The sequence below is a fragment of the Triturus cristatus genome, chromosome 9 (assembly GCF_964204655.1).
Source record: "Triturus cristatus chromosome 9, aTriCri1.1, whole genome shotgun sequence".
Classification (NCBI taxonomy): Eukaryota; Metazoa; Chordata; class Amphibia; order Caudata; family Salamandridae; genus Triturus; species Triturus cristatus.
In genome coordinates, this window is record NC_140592.1 from 611,419,213 (window position 1) to 611,445,399 (window position 26,187).

General features: G+C 43.4%; 1 protein-coding gene across 9 annotated transcripts in view; it reads left to right on the plus strand.

Moving 5' to 3' along the window:
* LOC146798382 (leucine-rich repeat and fibronectin type III domain-containing protein 1-like protein) overlaps positions 1–26,187 on the plus strand; it is a 2,623,090-nt gene that overhangs the window by 913,070 nt on the left and 1,683,833 nt on the right. For all 9 annotated transcript variants that reach the window (XM_085625642.1, XM_085625645.1, XM_085625643.1 and 6 more), the window contains one exon: positions 2,274–2,333. The gene's annotated coding sequence lies outside the window, so the exon portion shown is untranslated. The remainder of the gene's footprint in view (positions 1–2,273; positions 2,334–26,187) is intronic.

Genomic DNA, 26,187 nt, shown 5'->3' on the forward strand with positions numbered 1-26,187 from the left:
CACCTCATGCCTGTTTAATCCACCACAAAACACTTTTTGCCTTTTTTTTCACTCTTGCAGGTTCTTTTTCATCTCTTCTTTCTCCCTTTGACACTGCTTTTCCTACTTTCTCTCCATCCTCTTTCTCACATTTGAGCTTGCTCTCTTGCTCTGGATCAAAGATTGATGATAAAAATAAGTGCCAGCCCCAAAATGTTTTTAATATGCACTGGACTGTTTTGAAGACCTAACTGAGTCCTGTTCGCATCAAGAGGATAATCTGGCAAGGCCTAGCATGAGAAGGGATATTCGACCCATTAACTAGATTGATAAAGAGAACCCATGTGATTGTTATACGCTGCTATGGACATTACACTTTCCAATGTTGTACCTGAGCAAAATGAGCTGCAAGTTAATGGTTAATTTGCCATCTTTTGTCTTTTTACATTGTTCTTAATATATGTGGGACTGAGTTGTCGACCATCTGTTGTCTTTTAGTGTTGGAAATTTTAAGTGCTTTGCTTATAGCCGAAGTCATATGTTGGTTAAATTGATCTAAATACGTGCTGCACACTATTCATTTTATAGCATTCGGGATTGTGTATTTATGAACTGAGTGATGTGCTATATTTCTGTAAGAATTAATTTCTTGGAAATTAAGTATTTTTGATTTGATTTGCAGTGCCAGCCCCAAAACTTGAGTGTGGGTGTCCCCCATTCGCGCAACGCCCATTGGGCTCAAAGGGCTTCAGGTTCTCCCCCCTCCCCGCCCCCAGCATGTGCATCAGCCCGGCTGAGACGGCTTCCTGGGCGCACACACACAGCCACACCTGAGTACTTCACAGGACTTTAAAAGACCATTTACTTGCTAACGAGGCTTTGTTGTGTGACCACTCCTTCATAGAGCCCCAGCATCTACACTCTGCATATTTCTGGAAGAATCAGCCCCCCCCTCCCGAAATTTTTAGTAGCCACCTCCCGAAATTTGCCTCTTGTTGCGCCTCTGGTGTCCCCCACCTCAACAACTGGGTCAACTTAGCCAGCAATCTTTTCTTGAAAGGGCTAATGGACAATTAGCCCTCTGACGTGGGGTAAAGGATGCCTCAGCAATGAGCGGTCCTGCCAGGGCAGCGGGCACCCACCATCTCAGAGATAATAACAGTTTTAACATGACGTGTTTATTAACCTAAAATTGATGACTAGGGAAGGAGACCGTTCTATTGCCAGGAAGCTGCTATGAATATTCTGAACGATAATTAAAAATCCATAATAGTGGAAAGGCCCTAGGGTTTAAGAAAAGGGGGGGCCAATCGGCCCCCACGCAGGCATGGCGGGGCCTGGCCCCTCCCATATCCCGTCCCCTTCGTGGTGGCTGGTCCCACCCCCTTGCCCCGGAAGTAGTTGTGTGCTTCCGGGCCGGGGGGCGGCGGGGCCGCGACCACGAAGGGGTTAAGAGCCTGGGGAGCGCGGGAAGTGGCCTCTTTGTGCCCGCGCTCCCCGGGCTCGCTCCTCGCCCTACCGTGGGGCTCTTCGGGAGGGGCCATTGGTCTCTCCCAGAACTCCAGGGGCAGGATATGATATCCATTACTTAGAAGGGTGCGGGGGAGGGAGTCCACGCTTTCCTCAGGCTGGTAGCCACCCCTCACAGACACTATGACGTCATCAACGTGCGCAAGTGTGGGCCCTCCTGTTATGGTTTAATGGAGTTCAGAGCGCACGGGGTGAAACGTGCCCTGGGTTGCGCATGCGCATCTCGAACGTGAGAGCGTAGCTGTAAAGGATCTGACACCGGTTAGCGACCTTGCCGTCCGACTTAATTATTAGAGTGCTTAATTTTCAGGATGTTTAGATTCGTTTAGGAAACACGCTGTACTAGATATTTGTTAAGGTTAGCCCATCTTACAATGTCAAAAATGGATGTAATCTAATGTTCTGAAATGTGCATTCTATAATTGTCAAAAATGTTTATTTTATAAAAATTTTCATTTTATTTTCATATTTTAATAAATACGGCCAGGGGTCCCGTGACCCCTGGCTTCCAAAGACCCATGTGTTGACTTGCTGAATTAAGTAATGCAATTTGTGTAGTAAGGAGGGGGGTGGCCGGTAGTCCCAGACCATGCAGCACAGAACTTACATCCAGGAACCGGGGAGAACACAATAATGCACAGATTTATGAATCAACTCATTGATGCGATATATAGATGGACATTGAAATTATGTTATGCTGCGCTTTTTCTCCTCCTCAAACAGTGGCATACTGAGTGTTCTGTTTCTTTCTTCTACATGTGCAGATTGAAACCGAATTCATCATTCTCGTTGGATGCTCTGACCCGGAACAAGGACTAGTTCAGGTAAATTGTGGATTGAAAACGAATTATTTGTGTATTTATTCGCTAAAAGCAGAAGCGATGGATGACCTGTTCTGCCTATGTGTGCAACTAGTTCACAATTCAGTTAATTTCTTTATGTTTAGACATAAAAGGCCTCATTACAAGCGCCCAGGTAATTCCGATGGGGCTGATTACGGAAGTTACCGGTTCCATCTGGATTGAGCTCTGCAGTATATTCGCAGAGCCTGTGCATTATTAATTTCCCCTTAAATCCTCCCCCGTTACTTAGGTGACCCTCATGATATGTTTCTTTCAGCTAATTCATTCTTCTTTTGGAGTTACCAATATCCCCAGCATAGGTCAATCTGGATGGGGTGGGGGGTTGAGGTTGAGGTTGTGGGTCTAACAGGGTCCCCAGTGGGGGCTAATAATGAGTACGACATTGTCTACAACATTCTCTGAAAGGCTCAGAGCAATAGAAGTCTACAAGGTCGTTGTTCAACCATAAAGGACATTTAATGTGCCGCATTCGTCCTTGATTACGTTTTTACAGTTTTTCTATGGGTGGCTTTTAGGGATTTTGAAGTTATTTATGGTAACAGTGATGAATTGCTAATCCGGAATCTCAAAGTTGCTTTTTAAAAACGACTAAATTCACAGGCTTATATTCCTAGTTTAAGGCTGGTGTTGTGGTCACACTAAGCGCTGAAGGATAAGTAACCAGAAAACCCACTCAGGTTAGTGCATATGAGCTCATTTGTCCAGGGCATGTGGTGTGGTTGCAGAGTCACTCCTCGCTAAAGTAATTCATGTCATTCTCCACATAGGTGTATTAGAGACACTGTTTATGATGGTGCATTGGGCAAATCCCAATTGCTGGACAAACAAGCTGCAGGGCACTTGGTCTCTCACAAGTTTTAAACTCATGGGGGCATATTACCAAGAACACACGAAAAATATCGCAAATCGCGCTTAGCGCGTTTTTCATTATCGCCCTCTATCGCTGAATTACATCTCCGTGTTAGCAGCGTATTAGCAACGCTTTGCTAACAGGTGATGTATAACCCAGCGATAGACTGCGATAATCATCATTAGCGTGTGAAATCCAGCGATGATTTCACAGCGCTAATGAAAAGTTTGTTAATAGGGGAGTGTGGAATTAACTAGACAATCCACCTCCCATACAAAACCTGCTTAAGTCAAGTTTTTACCCGGCGTAAGAATCCGGCGTTAACCGCGGTTACCGCGGCTTTTCTTATCGCTACGCAGTTCCGAGGCTGTGTTGTAAATACCGCAGTGTTGTGTTTGCGACTTTTTTCATGTTGTTTTTCGTAGGAACGCCTATTTTGCATCTCATAGCGATGTGTATCGCTAACATGAGAAGCGTTACAAAAACGGCAGCTAACATGCGCTAATGAATGTTAGCGACGCCTTGATGATTGTGCGATAGGAAAATCGCCGATTTTCCGACGATAAGTGCCGGAAATGTGGCGATACAACTGTTGATAATATGCCCCTTGGTGCTGTAGGGGTGTGTTAAGGACAGCAGTTTTCTCTGTGCGCCCCTACTATATGAATTCAACAATGGGGCATGGTAAAAGCAAACTGGACACCCGCTTTGTGTCTCATGCAGCTGGGTCCACATGCCTTTAAAGCAGTAACTGTATGTTCGATCTGGGGTAATGAAGAGTGCCCACTGAAGCTGGTGTATGGGTTCAAACTGAGTAAGAATGAGAGCTAGACCACTGCAATCACATAGGGTGACTTCTTAACCGCCAATCCATGAGAGATTTGATTCTGTGATGTGCTCGGAGCCAGCACTGGATGACAGCAGGGGGCAGGACAATAATCCATAGGCAGTGTGGTGTTTCAATATTTCCAGATCTATGCTCACCCCCATTGCTGCCCAACACATAGCTAATTTGGGGTTTCTCAGTTGCCCCCAGCAAGCTTCACACCAAGTGCCTAGACTGTTTTGTCATTATGTGTACCGAAGTGTGATCGAAGATTAGATTTAAGCCCCATAAAGGCCAATGCCTACTACAACCTCGGAGCTGAAACCCCTGATCGTCCATCATGAGCATGGTTTGCTATCCCAAGGATCAGTAGAAACATGGTTTTCACTTCAACTAGTGCAAATGACTACAACCTTGTGGTTCACACCTCTAGTGCTTACCAAAAAAGAAATATCCTGCTGTCGTAGTAGAAAACTCATTATTTGCGGGCTCCAGGATTAACCCAATGCATCAATCCAACTGAGCTCAATAGAGTTACCAGCAGGTCTGCATGAATATCAGCCATGGTATGGCACCTACGTAATTTTCGGCCACTGAATATGTGAAGAACACTGTAGTTTTGGTAATTTGTAAAAAATAATCAAACACAGTGTTCACAAATCTAATTTGATTCACCGAATTCAAATAGAAATGCATTTTTGACCTCATGCAGTGTTTAATAAGCTCTAATGTGTTGACCTACACAAAATATACAGAACGTTGTAACCTTGTCCGATTATATCCTGTATTATGTCACAGGGACTCAGACTTACATGCAACCACACAAAAAAAGATGTCAGAGTACTTCACTGATGTGTTCATGTGATTGATCTCAGATTGCTCCAACTATGAAGACGTGACCACAATGCTGACCCAACATTAACATTACATTTTTCCCCGAAGGGGAATAGAATAGTAAAAAAAAACCTGGCTAACCATTCTTTTGAAGTTGGAGGTATAGGGAAAATTAATTTATTTCATCTCTACTCTGACCAGAAGTATCACATAAAACAGAAGCCTTTTATAGATCCCACTTAGATCTGTATATTCAGCTTCAGCCGTAATACCAAAAATTAATAAGGGCTGAACTTTCGATGATTTCTTGCTAGTAAAGTTTGATATTTATCTAACTTATATCACTCCAATAGCTTTCTGTTGAATGCCTCTGTCAGCTCTCATCTCAGTGTGTAGGCCATTTAAGATAAGATGTGCATTTCAATTTTTCTTGACCTCTCAATATCTGAATTGGGGCATTGTTGTTAGACACAGTGGCGGCTGGTGAACACTGAAAGTGGTAGGGTGTAAATTCAAATACCATTTGTAGCCTGCAAGTGAGCTCAGCAAGTGAGACTGACCCAGGCTTGCTCCCATAGGGTAATTCCCTGGGATGGGGGAGAGATACTTTCTTTGTAAAATATGATGCATTTTTTACCTCATCTTCTCCAAAACCTGACCAAAAGATCACTGTTTTCACAGGGATTTGACGGAGATCCTTATAGAACAACTAAAATAACTATCAAATTGTCTAGCAAGCTTGATCTTCTGCCTAAGGCGCAGGAACCCGGGAGGAAGGCTCGGTGGGTATCACTCCAAGAAATCTGTGCTTGAAAATAGTAATCAAATTAGATATATATTAAAAAATGTAAATGAAAAAAAAATTGTTAAATGCAGCTGGGAGGATTACAAAACCAACCCAAATATGCCTGAGTTTTCTTGTCCGGAAATAGGTCAGGGCTGCTCACTGTGTCTGGGGTGCTGCACAATCTAAGTAAGTTTATTGTTCTTAGGCTGATGCTCACCCTCTGAACTGACCCTCAGGGTGCCTGAAGCAAAAGTGAAGATATGCTCAGGGAGTGTGAAAGCAGATACGTTTCCATGCTCAATCTTTTTAACTACCCTTTATGAAGACTATCAATAAGAATGCCACCTGTGACCACTGTCATGGTGTCACAAGAGAAGGTATGCAACAATTGCAGTATTGGGGCATTATGGTTGTAGTAGGCAGAGATATGGCCCCTACTATGAACATCATTGTAGGGAGGTGTGATATCATCACAATGAATTCCAGTTATAAAATGCATTTGCCAGCTGCATGCCTAAATGCAACATTTTCCTTCCCTGGTGCAAAATCAATGCAAATGAACTTGAAACGCATGTTGTGGTTGGACGCTACATTTCGGTGGTGCATTTGGATGCACACAAAAGTCACAATAAAATACGTTAAAATGAAAGCGGCACCAACAGTTGCTTCACTGTCTTTCTGTAATTTTAAATTCTTGTCCACGAATGCTTCTTTTGTCTTTCAAAGTGAGCTGAAACAGGTAAATATCTTGATAGGATAAGCATCGTTTGCTGAGATCTGTTGTAAGTAGGTCGTTAGTCTGGACATCCGCAGGGCTGGCTCAGCCTTACATTCTTCCATGTACGTTTAAACAAGTCACAAATATTTAATAATAAACCTTTTTGAAATGGGTATGTCCATGGTCGTTGCTTTTCTTCAACTATCACATGCAATGGAATGAAAATGTGCATATTATGAACAATGTCTAGTTGTGCTTCGATTGTGCAGAAGTGGCACTGCGGAGTAACGGTATGGTGACAAGCAGTACAATTCCCAGAACGTGATAAATGTATTCTGGATGGTTCTTACTGAAGCCGACCAGGTGGCGTTGAACTGACTGCTGTGTTCTTGGACCTGCTTGTATCAGCGTTGTAAACTCCCCTTGGGGTTGCTATCCTCCGCAACAGTCTTCATATTGAAACCTTTTAATGTCTTAGAGCGGATGCAGCTACGTTGCAGGAAAACCAAACCACACACGGAGACAAGCCTACTCAGTTATAACCAATGCATAATGCATAAAAACATACATAATGCATTCCAACCTTCGATATACGCATATATATGAAAGTGCATGTGCACTATAAATGCCAAATCCAAACTTTCAACGTCAAGAGAGGCCTGGGAGAGAATGGGCAGAGTGTGAAAGTAAAATAATAGGAAGCAGGCACTGAGCATATTGTATCTTTTTAACTTTACTAGCCTTTTATTTGGTATAGAAATACTTAACGTCTTGGGGCCTTATTAATGAGGCCCATTGCTCTGCCGTGACGTAACTCTTTTTGTGACGTTCCATGGCGCAGGAGCCTGCTTCATATGTACAAGGCAGCACTAAGCCACTTGTTTTGACTTAATGCTGCCCCGTAAATATCGTTCCCTTTAACGCTTGTTTTTTGCATTAAATCGGGTTGCAATGGGTGTTGCTGGGGGTGTTTCCAGCAACATCCATGGCCTTTTGTCACTGCTTCAGATTTACGAGAAATTGTAAATCTGAGGGAGAGCCAAAAACATTTTCCTCCGGGAGGCGTAAATGAGGCACAACAAGGAGAAATATCTTTCTTTCTCCTCCTTTTTCTATGTGTGCTGCAGAATAGAAAGCGTAAAAAGCCTCTTGTGATTGTTTTTGTGCAGGCAGGTTTCACTTCCTGTATAAAAAGAATCATCCCCACAACTCAGGCACCCTTGCACCACAGTGCAAAGGTCCTTGCGCTGGGGTACGGCAGCCCATTGTGCACCGTATCTGATAGATACGGTGCATTCCTCCACTTTTCTTTTGCCTTCTGGAAGCGCAGCAGGAAGGCCTGTGGGGCTGCCCTACGGCAAAACCTCATAAATGAGCGTTCTTGACGTTTTAAATTAATGTAGTGCAAATGCCAAGTTGTTCTTTGACTTCAGTTCAGAATAAAATCTATTGAGAAAATGAAGACTTCCAGGAAAGACGGGGTTATGGAGAGATCTGTGGGAAAATTAGGTCAGATGATGATTTGGTAAGGGCTGGGCACTATAGTATGGGGAGAAAAGGAAATTCAGATTGAAATGAAAGAGCTATCGAGAGGGGAACCAGAATGGGAGCGAAAGGGCGGAAAAGATGTGATGATGAGCAGAGCGAAAGTCCGCGCTCAGCAGACTGAGCTGCATGCACTGCTTACTTGTGTTCTGGACTGTTGACATTCTGAGCATTATCTCTGATCTCCATGCTTCTGTCTCTGTATGAGTGACAGGTGGTCAGTCTACTTGCAGGACAGGTGAGCGCGTTCAACGCAAATATGTCTCTGCCAGCAATTCCATGTCAGTCACATTCATTCTTCTCCTGGCTTTGCTACTTACTTCCACACTATACCATTTTTCACAGAGTGGGGATGGCTGGGCTCAGCACGTCTCGCTAATCAAACTTGCTCTGTGATGAAATGGAATGGGATAGATGGCTGACATGACTGATGCGTGGCATCGCACAGGGATACAGCCTGCACCGCCCAATGGCCACATTCTATTGAGCACTACTTTTTCACTGCAAATAACATGAATTCTTATGGGACTAAAGGGCTGTTGAAAGGTAAGCCCTGCGTCAGTAAGGTGACATGCTTGCAGTGACGGCTTCCTGGGATGGAGAATAGTGGGGTGGGCAAAACAGTAGACTAGATTAACTTCATGCTGACATGCATTACAGTATCGTTTTGAAAGTTAATATGTATAACTATAGAACGGTAATGTAATGCATGCATGTCGGCGATTTAGGGATACATACAGATATAACATACATAAAAAAACAGGAAATAATAGTGACTTACCTCTGTCCTCTCTCTGGTGTTCTTCTCTCCTCCAGCGAGCCCCAACCAAGTCCCCTAGCCAATCCTGGCACTACTTTCATGCTGTATGAGAGCAGCGCCTGGAGTGGATGGAGCAAGCTCTCTCAACGATCCAAAGAGCAGTGAAGGCCTTAGCTCTGTTTTAGCCCATCTATCCAAGACAACAGGGTTGAGGGGTTTAAAGTGACCATGTTTGGCTGGATAGGCAAGACAGTGCCCAAAGAGACATGCACACTTTAAAGTGCCCAGCCCATCGCTCTTCTCTGCTGATTTGTCAGCAGCGGCCCACCCGGTCCTGAGATTCAGCTCGGGAGAGGGATTTGCAGAGCCAATGAAAAATAAAATGGTAATAATGTTTATTAAAATTTTATTTTCCCTGCAGCATTTTAACTAGTGGGGCGATGCTCCTACGCCTTAGCGGAGGAGCCACGCCGAATGCCTGACTTCTTTGTGTGAACTTTGTGTAAACAGTATTCCTAGTAACTTTGAAGTTAGTCAATACGGCATCTGGAGCGCTATGATAAGTCCCTCATAACTTCGCCGATCTCTGTTTGAAGAAAACGCCTCCTCCCGTCTCTGCCGACTGATCATACTAGGAATACTGTTTACACAAAGTTCACAATTACGATCCATTCTGGCAACGATCTATCTTCTGCGGTAACGAAGACCAAAGATGACTGAGATATTATTTTAAAACTTTGCATGCTGAATTACTGAACCGTTCTGACTTACGTCCATCAAGCCGTCTCACTTCTCTGCATAATTTGTACAATTTTGAGCCTTGAGAAAGTCATGGTGGTGACAAAACGAGCGTTGGCTGTTTCTCATGTTCTTTACAACAAGGACTGGACTACTATTCACATAATTGAAGAGATTTTATGAGTGTGTTGACAAGAATGAAATGTTCTAGTCCTTGCAACTTTGTGTACCAAGTTTGATACATTGTCATCGTGAAATAAATCAATGATTGTTTAGATGAATGCATTCTCAGTGTTTCCTGTGTCAGAAGGTATCTACCATTTTCTATTTCCTTTTTTCTTTGGGTTAGACTGACAGATTACTGTCATTAATTTAATCTGAAATAAGTGTCAGGGTTTCTTTTTTTGTTAGCATTTCACAAGTTACTGCTCTTTCTTGAGTTTTCCACACCTTAGGTAGTGGGGTGTTTTACCCTTACTGGCACCAATCCTACTATTTTATGAAAAGGTTACTATTTATATTCACTCCGTAAGCCCATACATGCAGTAACTTTGAGGTGCGACCCTTGTATCCACCACTACCTTCTTTTGTCTCATGTACATTCTGAACCCTGTTAAGACACTAGATTACCTTTGGTTTTTAGTGTAGATTAACATTGCAGGCTTCAACTACTATTTCACGATAAGGTGTGTTCATCGCTGGTCAGATTTTCTCATTGAAGAAACCCGCGCCACAGGATAGAGGGCATTTTTGGGGAAAGACATCTTGCCAAACTATTAGCAATTTGTTACTTATTTGCACAAACTGAGAAGTCAGAGGCTGAAAAATGAGGAACTGGCTAAAGGTCCATGCAATTGTGTGATTGATTACTTATAGTTTCATCATATTTGCGATCTCATTTCCTGTAACATTGATACATTATGGGAGCTTGCAATACCCTAACAGTTTTAGGCCAATGCACTAGATGTTCAAGATACTGCCGGACTCATCAAAACCCATTTATATTATCTAATCTGTATTTCACTTCTCCAGGCTATGAGGTCCACCTCCCCGCTGGCTCATCACAGCATCAGTTTTTGCTGTAGTTCCACCTAATCTAATCTTGATGTCCCACCACTTCCCAGGTTGATATCCTCAGCATGAAAGAGATCCGGTAACCAGACCACAAACATGCTTTAGGCAACATATGATCTAAAAAGCTGTCCATTATCTGGCACTTACCTCTGTTGAGGTTTTAGACATCAATAACATTTTCTCCTTTTCCCTGGTTGATAGTCCAGAACAGAAAATATATCGTTGTAGGATAAAACAAGTCTCTGAGTAATACTGACATGTATTTTTAAAAAGGCTAAAGCACTCTACATTTAATTTGCTCATTGAGCAGTGAACCCACAAGCAGTATTCCAGGAAGCACCTGCACACGTTCACTCTACAAGAGCAGAGGAATTGCGATACAAGTAATTTCTTATTTAAGAATCATTTGTTTAAGCATGCTCCCATGGTTATCTTTCTTCATCCCTGATGTACCTTATTGTGTCCCAGGTACCTATTTATTTCTATTTTATTTATTTATAAAGGTTTGTATAGCTCAAACATGACCCCGGCGGGTATCCGAGTGCTTCAAAATAAGGGTCGGTAGGATACAATAGTGGGAAAAGAACATTCATTACAAATAAGTGCAAGGCGTGAACATGACCACCGCGGGCATCGAAGCGCTTCACATTTAGAGTTGGACGTATCCAGTAATATTCAATATATACAATACAAATATGTGCATAGCCTTCTAACACTGTTTCCCAAATGTACAACCATGTAATAGACTGTCAATGTGATTTCCCAAGAACTCAAGTTATTGGATATCAAGCTTCATGAGGTACATGCTAAGCTTTATAAAGCTTTGATCAAGATTCATTTGGCCAAGCTTTCTATGGACAGGTGCCCACTACTCATTCAGACCAGGGCGATGGGAATCTGTTTAGTGCCTTATACAGGCAAAGGTTAGTGTGTCGTAGTTAGCTCCTGGTACTATGTGACCTCTCTTCAATCCCTCCTGTCCCTCTGGTGCTTTTGCAGCTTCCTTCTTTTCACTCATCTTTTTGAACAAGTCGTTGGGTAGGCCGCAGTGAAATTTCTGTTATGAGGGGGGTCATCTTACGTAATTTTGCATTACACTTGCAACACAAAATGTCTAAAACGACACTATTACGGCACGTTGCTCAATTACTTTATGCTCATGACAAAAATTTAGCATGAAAACAAGGGAGCAGCCAGTGGCATAACGAAACTTTAGGGAGCCCCTTGTAAAGTATATAGAGCCCCCCCTTCGGACTCACTTAGGAGCACTCAGGCCAGGGTACTGTGCTGAGGGGGCCCCTTGGAGCTAAGCCCCCCACACTGCAGGGGCCTTTGTTATGCCACTTGGAGCAGCACAGCTGCGCTTGGAGGCGGTTGTGGATTTTTCACCATTTTTTTAGCACAAAATGGTCCTTCTCTCCAATAGTGACTCGAGAATGCATTTTGAACTCAAATACATCACCAAATGCCAGTTTTGCATTTCATGAAATTACGAATGATATAGTGTAAAGTTTCGCATAACAACATAATAGCAAATTACGTGACGTTTGCACACCCCTAGTCTTGGGTTAGGTTTCTAGATAGTTTTTTCTCAAGCACACATTTTCAAAGATTCTGCATTTCTTCGGTTCAAAATCATTGATGTCTATAAAATGTTGAAGAATTCCATTAAAATGTATTAATCTTTGAGTGCTCGCTCACTGAATATTTAGTTCAAAATCCAGCAGCATAGCGCATGGCATTATTGGGAATTAAGAAATCCCTTCTGAACCAATAATAGGAGTAATCTGACAAAAGTAACTGAAAATAAATAAGACCAACACAGTGATTATTAGAAAACATAAACAACTCTGGGAAAATTCCATGTGCCACACCTCACTGGGGTTTCCGTCCATCCAAACTGGAAAGGTAAAGGGCTCGATTTAGAATTTGGCGGCTTTGCTATCAATTAAAATCGATTGCTTTTAAAAAAGGTTTCAGATAAGGTTATTGAAGTGTCTTTCCGTGTTTTTAACTATACCCAAGTTGTAAGCATGGGGCAGGTCCATGAGTCCTCATTTTACTCTCCTTCCCTTCCAACAGACAGTCCCCTGCATGAGCTAGGGTGACCACCTCGCTTCTGGTCATCGCTGACATTGTTTCCAGACCTGGGATATAAACCTACAAATCATTGGGATTAGGTTTGCTAGTATAATTAACTCTTAACGAAGCAAAATTAGATTACACATCCATAATTATTTTTTGTGCTACATCAAAGTCCAGAAACAGTGCCCTAGATGGCATGGACTGAGGCACCATCCTAAACTGAATGGACCACCCGGTGGTGAGGTATGAGTAGGATGGCTCGGAAAAGTACATTGGAATTTTTTGCTTTGACCCAGAAGGCACTGACTGGCTCCTAGAGAGTACAGTTCACAAACACAGTTGCACCTTTTAAAATAATAATTATCAACAATTACAAGTTTTGCCCTTTAATATAAGGAATAACATACGGAATTGGTATTTAACGTATCAAATTCCACATGTCTTACCCATTTTGCAGGCCTTTCCCCATGATAAATTTTAGTGGCGTGACAGGATATATCAGGGGAAAAGTCAGAGGGTGATAATTATCACATAACTCATTACGATTGCTGTGGGTTAGAAATGGGGTTTCTGGATGGCTAGAGTATGCACCTAAACCAGGCAGAACCCACCACTCTAGTCAATGTAAGTAAGTTACCCACAAAAGATAACCTGTGTTCACCATCTGGTAGCTCGGTACAGAGTAGTCAGGCTTATTATCAGAGGCAATGTGTAAGGTGTTTGTGCAACACACTCACACAGAATACACCACAAAAGAATTCACAGGATCAGATAAAAATATATGTGCTATATGATACATATAACAAGACCAAAACAACATGAAGCATCAACACTGTGCATATTATGCAAATCGTGAGATAGTACTCGTTATCCTAACAATGAAGGAATCAAAACAACATACATTAGAAAACATCAGTGCATGAAATGCAGCAGATTATGATAAGGTACATGAATCATAAATTACTTTTCAAGTTATGCAGATCAAGACGGACATCACTTCAAATGGATAAGAAAAACCTAACCGCCTCAGAAGCACCTGTACTTCTGTTAGGCTCTCCACAGTAACTAATCAGTGCAAATACTGCAGATGGTCAGGGTAAGTAACAGCATTCACAACAAAACCGTAGGTCGCAGGAGCACCTGCACGCCTGCTATGCATAACATGGTAAATCTATTTGAATCGTAAATAACAAGGCAGCAAATATTCACATCATTTGTTCAAAATATTACAGAATAAAAAGCATTTTATCATTCCATATTAATAATACATTTATAAATATAAGGAAAGACCATTCAATTAATATCCAATCTCAATATAAAATATAACACATTAGTGGCAACACAGTGGCCCTGATTACAAGTGCATGACTAAATTCCACTCCTGTTGTAAATGTGTTTGCACAGTTTTGGACCTGTCCATTTCTGCAGGGTTATCCACAAATCTTTTGACTTCTTCCACCTATTAATTAAACTATGATTGTATTTATTTGTTTAGTTGCTCCACTAAATTTTGGCACCATCTAGGGATGGAGTAACGAGATTGTTTAAACACAGTGTTGTTGCCTTATTTTGTAACCCCCTTAACATTTAGCTGTAGATTTAGGGAGACTTGTGAGGAGAATGCTATTTTAAGGATAGCTTAACAAATCCTGCATCACTGACAACTGTGTGGTATTCAGGGAAAGGTATTAAGGAAGCCTCTGCTTGTGTGCTCTACTCCACTGAATTAGGGCATTGTGCAGTTTCTTTGACCAGTAGAAAGTGAGGTCATTGTTGTGGATCATGTCCAGAAATAAATTGCAATTCTGTGTTGCCACACTAATCAATTCTAATGTGGAAGCTTCAATTGAATGGAAATTATTCTATATAGTGAACTACTCTTCCAAACACCTATCCCCATCAGCCCAGTGGACATCGTCGGATCCTTCGCTAAGGCCGAGGAGCGTCACCCCACTGTTCTGTGAGCAATATATAAAGGAAAACTAAAATGATAATAACCAACGTTATTATCATTTTAGTTTTCCGTTTCCTGGTGCAAAGTGGGGTTGACAGAGCAGGGACCAGGGGAAGGAGTGATTTGCCCACTCTAAGTGCGCATGAAGGTTTAGTCGGCCGTCTCGAGACATCAGAACCGCCATGTGCACTTGCCATGTTCTCCCTGCCAGGCTGCATTACAGTCTGGGTGGACAACATGCCCTGGCTCCCATTCCCTGACTGAGTGCAGAGCGATGGCACTCAGACCAATCACAACTCTGCAATGGTGCTGGTGCATTGTGATTGTTCTGAGCATGAAGCTGGTTGGACTCAAGAGGCTGGGTGCTTCCTGGTTCCTGCTTTCGTAGAGCCAAAAAAGGACCTCTCACAAGAATCTGTATGACATTGACACGCCCATAGATACTAAATCTGAATTTTAATGTGTGAAGGATGCTGTGAATATCCGTAAAATGAGAGCTTTAAATTACTTCATGATTGATGATGAGCATTGTCCTGCTTGTCCAGCTTCGCTGGAATCCATATCCCATTTTCTGTTGGCGTGCCCGGCTTACAAATCCCCCAGGCTTAAATGGATCAAACCAATTTGCATGAACATGGGCACTAGATCGTCTATGGTGGTATTAAGGATTTTGCGGACATCCACTGATGCTCCTATAGTTGTAGCTTTAGCAAAATTCTTGAGCTGGGCATGGCTCTTTCGCTGCAAAAAACTAAGAGAAACCCAAGCCTAGCTATACCCATAATAATGTCATGTAACTTCAGTGCGGCATCACTAATTAATTGATTTTAGCAACAATGATCATCTGGTTTTATACTGTATTTTTGTATTTACATGGTTTTATAGTGGTTCTCAGTTGTTGATTATTTTTACCTGACATATACACTGCACTAACTACTGATTTGCCTCTCTGTTTTGATTGTTTTATATGTCATTGTGGTTTTATCCCAAACCTTGGGTACGCTGTGTTGTCGGAGAGGTACGTAAATCTAGCCCTACGTATTTTAGGGGTTCTAGTATCTTGATCTGAGTTGAACAGACATTGACCTGTGTATTATTATCTGCAGGAAGCGATGGACTTAATTGTTTGATCAATGTAGCCAAATAGTGTTGTTCTCTGGTTTATTGCTGTGTCTTGATTGCTCTACCTGTTCTGAATTCAGCCGAAGGTGGTGATTTTGTGAAGCACTTGTGAGTCTATATAGATGAGAACTACAATCTCACGTGCACATATCCAGTATATTATTTGTCTCAGTATTCAGCTGTTCGAAAAAAAGTGAAGGTGTTTTTATGTGTAACTCAAAACTTTTTATTTTCTCTTGTTCTTCTTGTGCCTGGCCATAATTCCTCAGAACAGTATGTATCGTAACGTGGAATGTAGTTATTTATAAACGGGTTGGCTGTACATCCTGAACCAGTGATTTTTTTTTTGGGACAGCTGGTTATAAAGAAGATATAGCTGTAAGATTCACAGCTGCGTTATTAAGTATGTGAAAAATACAGGTACGGTTCCAGATTTTGGAGGCTCTACAATCAATGTTTAGTGTAAATGTTCCTTACTGTTACACTGATTGGCAGGACTGTAATTATAGGAGATTTCGAAAATAGGTTTACTCTAATCTGGGCACATGAATGTATTGCAGAAAATGCTGTGCACTTGTGCAAAATTCTCTCTTGCAACCTAACATGCATCTCCTGACCCAAAAATGTATTTTGATTAATCTGAAAGCTCTGTATGAGATGACTGTCTGGATGATGTGTAGTAAGATTGGTGTGGGGGGCAAGAGAGGCAAGTTTACCATGAAATGTGCCTGGGACCTTCTTCTAGGTACCACCTCCTTTTAAGCCGAGGTGTACTGCATCCTATGATGTATAGAAACTGCTGTTGCTCTTTGCCCTGCTCATGTGCGTCAGTGATGACGTTCACTGTTGTGATCGCGACAGCTTCCCTTATTCATTACAAGCACAACAAGGAAGAGGCACGTACTATCCGGTTCACAGGAGCTCTTTTAAAGTAGTATACATTAATTTATATTAATGGTACGTGAGCATGTGCGTGAGAGTGCCATGTCGTCCCTTATGCTTTCCAGAAGTGGGAGCCCTAGCTCGACCCTCATTTATCTGGCAGCATGGTAGCACTCTGGGAAGCTGCTTGGTTTTGTAGTTAAACAGTATAACTAGAGCACTCCACTATCTCACTCGGGGCATTGGAGAGTCTGAAAGGTGTTTTTTAAGGGGAATTAGCTTTACAAACATGGGTTTGTTCTTGAGCATGCTACATCCACTGCGGATACTGAAAATAGATCATGGACTCAAACTGTGGAGAATTCAACCATCTCTTCAAGCACCCATAGGGGAACACATACACATTAGACTCACATACTCAGGCCCTCTCTCTATAACTTTTGTGATCCTCTCTCCCTCTAGGTTGTGCAGAACTGCTGTTTGCAGCGCTATTGCGTTCATGTCCCCTTGTCGTTTCAATGGCAAGAGACTAGGGTCAGCTGTACAAAATACTGTGGTCAGCATTGTTGCAACCAGTTTGTAATATGCTGATCTGATCTATGTACTAATAGGCCAGGTTTCAAAATTCAGAATCATAGTGGGTTGTAATTTGACTTTCCTCATCAATAATCACAAGGTAGGTGCAAATTGAGACTCGCTGCGATTGGTGGCCATATCAGAGATGGTGGCCCGATGGTGTCAGCAGATCACCATGTCTATGATTGATTTTAGGTTTTTTTTATGCAGTCCCCTTTTCCTTACAGGAAACGTGGCTGTGTTAAAAAAAAGTTTTCAACTTTTTAGGTTTCTTTAAGAATAACACTGCCTACTCCCCAATAGACAATATGCTCATAAAGGGTACCTCCTTTTTGGACACCTTCTTTATTTGTGAATGGGTTACCTCCTTCTTTGAGATGTCAGTAAATTTGCAATGTGTTGCTGTTGAATTTTGGTTGCAAAATATTCATGCATAAGATACCTGTTTGATACTTTGAAGGGATTGCTACAAAATGCACCTTACAGATACTGGATTGATGCATTCTTAATTCTATTTTACTAGTCAAAAAAACCTTTGCAGCCCTGTTGGAAAATGGCCCTCTCTATAGGGTCACCCCAAACTTTTTGCCTTCCTCCTCCTCTTTTTGTGATCTTCTTTTTGTTGGCTTTAGATAGAACCCTGGACACTTTACCACTGATGACCAGTGATAAAGGGCATGGTACTCTCCTCTAAACATGGTAACATTCGCTCATATGGTCCTCACACTTGATATAGGGTAGCGCTCTTAAAAGGACTAGTATAGATAGCAATGGGAAACGGACATAACAAAGTTATGGATGAAAACCCTCACTCACCCGCGGATGACATGCTTCATCATTGGGTTCCTCCAACACACGGGGACCGCAAGGTACCCCGTGTGGACTACGACTTCACCCAAGAGGGAAGGAGCAGGAGTGCAAAGCACAGGTTGGTTCTACCAACTCAATATGGTAAGGAGGGGCAGAGTGCAAAAGAAAAATGTGTAAGTGTAGTTAAAAAGCTATCTACATAGGGGCAACACCTTTATTCTTCCTGCCTATGTAGTAGTCAGTTAAAATGCAAGTGATTATAGGGTTAAAAGAAATACCCTATCTTAAGATCAACATGTTTCTGCCCTGGTGACAAAATAGTTCGAGGCATTCATCAGGATCATAGGATGGTCACTCTGCTAGTAAAGTGCGTGAATAATAATGTGATACTTAAGCCATAATCTCTTGACCTTCAGACGCAATGTCGATCTGTATGATGGATCAGAAGGCTCTACAGCATATTGTATATGTGTTTACTCAACCATCAGCAGAGTCTCACACCAGTCCGACATGCTTCAACTCATGTGGCATAAATGCCATACTATACCATATACTTTGTAAGATATATAGGATAGAAACATCTATCTAGTAGCCTAGTTCTTCCCTTGACCCTCTTTGTGTGAGAAGAAACATTCGCTCATAACCACTTGGCATGTTTAATTTATTTATAAGTCCCTAGTAAAGTGCACTACATGTGCTAGGGCCTATACATAAAATGCTACCAGTGGCCCTGCCACACTGCTTGTGCCTCCCACCTAAGTAGCCCTCTAACCATTTCTAAGGCCTGCCACTGCAGGGCCTGTGTGTGCAGTTTACTGCCACTTTGACTTGGCGTTTAAGCCTACTTGCCAAGCCTTAAGCGCCCCTTTTATTACACATAGGTCACCCCTAAGGTAGGCCCTAGGCAGCCCTATGGGCAGGGTGCTGTGTAAGGAAAAGGTAGGACAGATACTTCTATGTTTTGCATGTCATGGGAGTGACAAACACCCTATTTCATTTTCCACTACTGTGAGGCCTACTCCTCTGGTAGGTTAGCATTGGGAATTCCCTTACACACTTTTAAGTTGTATTTTCTGATCAGATAGGAATAGCTTTTTAATGTTTGACATTGTCTAGAATGGTAGTGATAACTCCTCCTTACTGATGAATTTGGATTTCACATCATCGTTTTAGAAATGCCACTTTTAGAAAGTGGACATTTCTCTATACTTATACCTCTGTGTGCTTTGCATCCTGTCTTCAATACTCGTCTGGGCTGAATGACAGCTACACTTTGTGCATTCCCTCTAGACAGCCACAAGCACAGGAAGGTGAGGCTCATCTGCATTCTGAGCACTCATCTGCATTCTGATGGGTTTTCCTGGGCAGGGAGGAATGGGAGGGGCTGACGCTTACAAAGGGTAGTGGCCTGACCCCACACAAACAACTGATTCACCCTCCACAGATAGCCTGGCAGTAAGACTGGGTTGAAAGGGATCCTGCCGCATATCAGAGATATCCCTTAAAGTAACCCCGTAATATCAAAGGCACTTTTGGATATGAGTACTGGGTCTCTGACCCCCTAAAATCAGATCCTTCTGGATCTTGAACTGGACATCTGTCAGAAAAACTGCTGTGCTGCTTAAAGGACTCAACTGGAGTGCTTTTCTGGAATGTTTGTTTTCCTGCTTGTTACTCTGCTGCCTGCTGCTCTCTGACTTTACTGAAGGAGAGTTGAACTCTGCCTTCCCTCCAAGGTTATCTCCAAGGGGCTGCCTCCTGTTTTCTGAAGTCTCAGGGACACAAAAGACTTCTTGCAATTCTGATGGTGCTGCTAGACTCTGCAATTTGTAAGTCCTACTCTGAGGTGACTCTCCAGTTCCGAACCTCAGAAGTGGATGCTATAGCTAATTTGCTACAAGATTGATGTATCTCCTGTCTGCATGTAGGAGAACCCACTCTTCGACCCAGTTGCAAGAGTAAAATCGGAGCATCGCATTGGAACCAGCACTTTGCCTTCAGACATTGACACATCAGGCAGTGTGTCGCCACCACTGAAGCTTGGTTTGATCGACGTATCCCCTCGACTGCGTGGCAGAATCTGGTGCATTGCTCTATGCCTCACAACTCGGCTCAGGCACCTGTGCCTGCAGGACTCGACATTGATGTATCTTGTTACTTGTGACCAGGAGAATTACTTTGTTCTCTGGTGCCTGCATGGGTCCTGTAGCCGGCTGTGGCTCCATTGCGGTCTGCATGAAATATGACTTTGCCCTGGTCCAGCGTGACCCAAAGTAACCTTCTTTAGCACTACTTGCTTCAAAACGCTTTACTGCATTTATTCTTTTACATTTCAATATCTCAACTTCTACTTATTGGACATTTGTTGTTTTAGTGTTGTTTTGTTTATAATATAATAATCTATTTTTATAAATCTGTGTGTAGTATTTTGTTGTGTATTCAGTGTGTTACTGTGTGTGTGGGTGTTACACTAATACTTTACACATTTCCTCTTTAGAGAAGCCTGACTACTTTGTGCCAAGCTACCAAAGTGTGCGCACAGGTTATCTGTTGGTGTGTATCTAGCTTACCCTGACTAGGGTGGTGGTCCCTGCCTGGCCTAAGTGTCATACCACAGCCAACCATGAATCCCATTTCTAACAAACTCTAACATGGGATTAGTGCGGATGATAGAGCATTTTAACAGTCATAAATGCTATTCAGAGCATTTGAAACCATTAAAATGCTTAGTACATCTGATCTAAGGTTAGGGATATGTGAACAGTACATTGACCACTTATTGCGACTTATGTGCACAGTGGAGAAAGTCCTTTCTAATCATGTCTGTCAGTGACAAGTAAATGCTCTGTTTAAACTCCTTCCAAGCCTGTGATTTTTGTAAATGCCCATTTCTAGGGTGCTTTCCCTCAACATTTTGCTTTTCTCCTTCTTAGTTTTCCACTGATCGCAGTACTAGCCTTAGAACTTTGAGCGTGTTTAAAACTGCCATTCAGTGCCAAAGCACTATGCTCGTCATATACATACTGGTTTTTGGTGTATGCATGATTGGCTGATTTGAGTTAGCTGCAACTCCCATGCCTAGGGGCAAGATGTTTACCTAAGGCATGTAGCTCGAATACTCTTCCATGGGCCTGCAGCACTTGTAGTACCATCCACGGAGGGAGCTTATCGATCATGCCGCAGGTTTGCCCTGGTGGGGTCTGTGTATGCAGGTTACTGTTACTCAGCTTGGCATTTAAAAAGCTATGTGCCAAGGTTCAGCATGTCTCTTGCTAAATCGAAGTTCTCTTTATTGACAGGGTGCGGTATTGGGAAGAGGAAGGGCATGTGCGTGTTACATGCAAGGGTCGTGACTCAACGGGCCTGCTTCTTGCATTGGATTAGCATAGGGGAATGTAGCGAAAGGCTATTGTACAGTATTTCCTACATGCAGAGTAGTAACAGTATAGTGTTTGGTATTGATGAATTCACAATGGCGAACCCTCTCCTGTAGTGTGAGTGGATCCGACATTACACATGTGGAAATGTGGGTATTTCGAGGATCATGGCTCTCTTTGCCTATCAGCCTGTCTCCATTTCACATCTGGGTACTGGGGGACAGCTACATCTGGGCATTCCCGATTAAGGCAATAAACTAGGGGCTGATGGGAAACTTCTGACCTCTGACTCTGAGGGGCCTTTCTGGGACTGTTAAGTGGGGTGTAATTGGCACCTGCATTCCAAAGGCAGGGTCTTAGCCCCACTAAAGATAGTGATCACACTTCCGGGATTGGATGGCAGACAGGACAAAATTTAGAGCTGGCCTGTGCCTATCAAAGGTGGCCTTTTGAGTTGATCGATTTTCAAAGGCCATTGTGGGTATAACTACTGGGGCTCTGGCCTCCAAAATTAGAGACGCTTTTGGATTTGGAAACATACTACCATGGTTCGATGCTGGGACATCAACAAGAGTAATCCTTAGGGCAGGAGGAACTGCAATTGGATTATCCGCAGACTTGTGGGGGCCTGGAGCTTGCTGTGCTCCAAAAAAAGCGACTATCACTTGGTGGATTTTTGCCTGGGTGTTGCTTGCCTGCAGCTAAGTGCCAACTGTCATGGCCCGGGTCCCTAAGTGCTTTCCAAGGGCCTGTTGGCTGGCTTCCTGTCCACAAGATCCCAGGTAGACAAAGGACATCTCTGTTTCCACAAGGTCATAAGGACCGCGCAGGGTGCGGGGCCAACGAGTGGTAGTGGTCGTCGGTTGGGAGAAGGACCTTCATGACATACACCATCATCACACTGTGTAGAGGAGTGTTCTTGTTAAGATCAACAGCCACCTGAGGTGCAGTGACATGAGGAGTTCGAGCAGGGGAATCTTGCAGAGTCCGAGGGACCCATGCTTTCAACCAAGGGACCTGTGCTTGCTTGCACTCTGGAGCGTGTGGTGTCCAAGGGGTGTTGAGTGACCTGAGCTGGGAGCTAAGGCTGTCTTTGGCTTCCAGATCAGGAGGACGACAGTTCCTGACATTGTGGCCTCTGTCCGAGTTCACTGGTTTCCTCTCGCTGGACCCAAGCCACAAGGTACTTTGCTGGGAGAACATGACGGGGCCTGAGGAATTTCGTTGTGCCTTGTGAGCACCTACGGCTGGCTGTCGGGAGCTATGGCAGCTTGCACCTTCGCCTGAGTAGAAACATTTCTCCAGGCTTGGAAACATGCCAGATTCCTGGGACACAACCTTTTGTGTATGGGGGATAGTGATCCCTTCCTCGTGCAGGTGCCACTGGGCGCCTAGAGGTCTTATCCGGATGGAACTAAGTAACTGTTTCTTTCTGTTTTAGGGGGTTCCAATAGTCTAATCAATGTGGCGCCAGCAGGGGCAACGTTTAACATTGTCTGCTGTAGTTAAGTGACTGAGGGGTTGGTGATTTCAGTGTGTGTGTAATACGAAGACCTGTGTTTTATACATGCAATGTGGAGTCTTTTTGTGGCATACGCATTGTGTTGTGAGGGTAGTGTTGTGCCAGTACTTTACACTTGGGCCCTGAGGATAAGCCTGCCTGCTTGATGCCAAGCTACCCAAGGGTGAGCACAGGTTTTTGGTCACGTGTATTGTACTCATCTTATCAAGAACGGTGGAATCTGACTTTTTCGATGTGACCCAGCCAGCGGAAACCGCTGGGTCTAACAGTGATCTATCTAAGAACTCTTATCAGAAGGGGCATTATAGTGCACTGAGAAATCCACAGGTTCAGTAAGACTTGTTGTGGTCAGTCCACAGTTTTAACTTTACACTCACAGAAGAAGAGTCCAACTTCACCATATGCTCTCTATGGAGGCAACATAAACTCCTTCTCATCCATGGGACTTCTCGAAAGAGCAGTGATTTGGCAGACAAATCACGAAAATGGATCACATCCTGAGGCTCGATAATGGCCTGTTGCAGTTGGATTGTGTTAATTGCCCCTTGTTGTCTTTGCTGGTGTTGTTTGGACTTTCATCATTATTAACATCACAGTAATTCAACATTATGTTTTCCATTATGCATAGGGGGTGACCCTCTAACTATCTTTTGGGGTGATTCTTTTAACAAAGAGGTGGAGCTGCCTCTTCACCCATCAAAGATATCTGTGCAATCTGTTCTATTTGCTGCTCAAAGAAGTTCTGAACTTATTAATCAATATAATAGATTGGCATGTGGCAAAAAAGGTTTCCTAGTAATAGGACTTGGCCCTCTCTGCAGGGTCACCCCAACCTTTTGCTTTCCGCCTCCTATTTTTGCTGAATTCATTTTTGCTGGCCTTAGGAACATGTTAAAATGACTTATACCCAATTGGCATATTTAATTTACTTATAAGTCATTAGTAAAGTGGCACAACATGTGACCTGGGCCTGTAAATTAAATGCTAATAGTGTGTCAGCAGCACCAATTGTGCCACCCACTTAAGTAGCCCTTTAAATATGTCTCAGACTTGCCACTGCAGCCTATGGGTGCAGTTTTAAAAATGCCATTTTGACCTGGCAAAATAAAGCTTATGCCTGGCACAAGCCTTCCTTCTTAATACAAACAGGTCACCCCTAGGGTAGGCCCTGGACAGCCCAGAGGGCCGGGTGCAATGTGTTTGAAAAGTAGGACATGTTATTTTTAAGTTTTACATGTCCTGGTATTTAAAAACTCTTACATTTTGTTTTTACTACTGCAAGGCCTAGCTCTCCCATTGAATAACATTGGAGTTACCTTAGTTTTATAAGAGTCATTTTCAAATGGGAAGAGATAACTGGTTCATATTTGGTGTTTCTGGAATACTAATTTAAACTCCTAATTTATGGTGTAATCCAATTTTAAGTTCCAAATTTAAAAACGCCACTTTTAGAAAATGGCCATTTTCATGCCTTAGCCCTTTAATGCTTGTAGCCTATACATGGGTCACATGACTGGCTGTAGTTGACAGTTAAGCTTTGTGTATTCCTCCTGGACAGCCACACACAATGGATAGCTTAGACATGACTGGATTGACCATAACTGGCAGGAAGGGTGGGGGAAGCTGGGTCCAGCCTCAATTATGCTTGAATAGGCTGTGCTCAGTCTACTCACAAAGAGCTATATACCCGCTGTAGTTAGTCTGGTGCCAGGGCCAGGAAGGAAGGACATCTATGCACTTCAAAGGCATGCCTCTAAAAGATTCTTCCCACTTCAAATGCACAACTGTGTGTAAATACTAGACCTTAGATGGCAACTCTTCAGTATACTTCTGGACCAGTGGATACTCTGCCAAGAAGAAGGACTGCAGTGCTTCTGAAAGGACTGCCGTTCTCTTGGACTGCTACTCTGAAGGAGCTACTGCCCTGCTGTGCTGACCTGCTGGCTGCTGCCCTCTTGCCTGGGGAACAACTGGACTTGCAACCTCATCTCGAACCCATGACTCCAGAGTGACTCCAATGGCTAGTCTTCTGGCCTCCTGATCTAAGCCCAAGGTACACAAATAGCTCCTCAAACAGTTCCTGGACCCAGATACAGCAATCTCCTGACCCCCAAATGATCCCCCTCAGGTTCTGGACTCTTGGTGTGGCTCAGTAAGCCTACAGGCATTACATGCCTACAAGAAGCCTACGTTCTAGTCAGACCTTTCTGGCGACGGCCCCCAGAATTAAAAGATCCACATCCGGAGGCAGGAGATTCTCCTACAACGCAGCTAGGGCCTGGAATGCCCTGCCACCGCATCTTAGAGCCAACCCCAAGCTGACGGACTTCCGCAAACAGCTGAAAACCTTTTTATTTCACTCAGTCTAATTTTGCTCCCCTTCTACTTCTGGATCCACTGGTTGGATTACTGGTATTCTTAGCGCTTGGACGCCTCCGGGCAGCAATTCGCGCTCTACAAATGTACTTCCAATTCCAATTAAACTTTTAGGCTTTTGGTGACTGTGAACAGACTCGTTCACACCCAGAATGTGCCACTCCCACTTAAAAACCAGCGCAAAGTACCTGCAACCCATAATTTCAGAGGTCAGCTCTCCAGCCCTACTGGATCTGCCCTGGACCCAGCTGGTGGCTTCTCCTGGAGTAAGGCCCGACCCCCCCCCAGTCCTCCCCAGCGGTGTCCCTAAGGTCCTGGAGCCCTTGGAAAAGGGCCTGAGTGTACTTCTCGTGCCTAACTCTAAAATCTGACACTTAGAAAAAATGTCAAGGATTGCCTTGATAACTGACAGAAGATCAGGACCAACCTGCCAAGTCAATCTGACTGAGGTCGATTGCTCCTGCTCTGAGTTTTTCTGCAGCAGCAAATCCGTTTCAGTGGGATGCTACAGAGAACATACCTGTCCCGCTACAGCTCGCAGCTTTGCCCAGCTGGAAGAATTTGAGCTCCCAAAAAGTGACTACGTCCATAGGTGAAAATCTTCACTGGTCAAAGGTGCCAAGAGTATCTGGCTAGTGGGGGGGGGGGGGGGATTTTAAAATTGTCCTGCACAAAAGTCAGTGGTTTCCCCATGATCTTCATCCAGTGGCTATCTGGCCGTACAGAAGCCATCTCGGCCAAAGCCTGCTGCCTTTCCCCGATGAGGATTTTCTACTTTTATTTTGGAGACTAGAGGCCTGATTTAGATCTTGGCGGATGGGTTACGTCATAACAGCAGTGACGGATATCCCATTTGCCGAAGTATAAATCCCATTATTTCCTCTGGGATTTATATTTCAGCAGATGGGATATCCTTCACCATGTGATGGATTAACTCATCCGCCAAGATCTAAATCGGGCCCTAAGTCAGAAGTTAAAC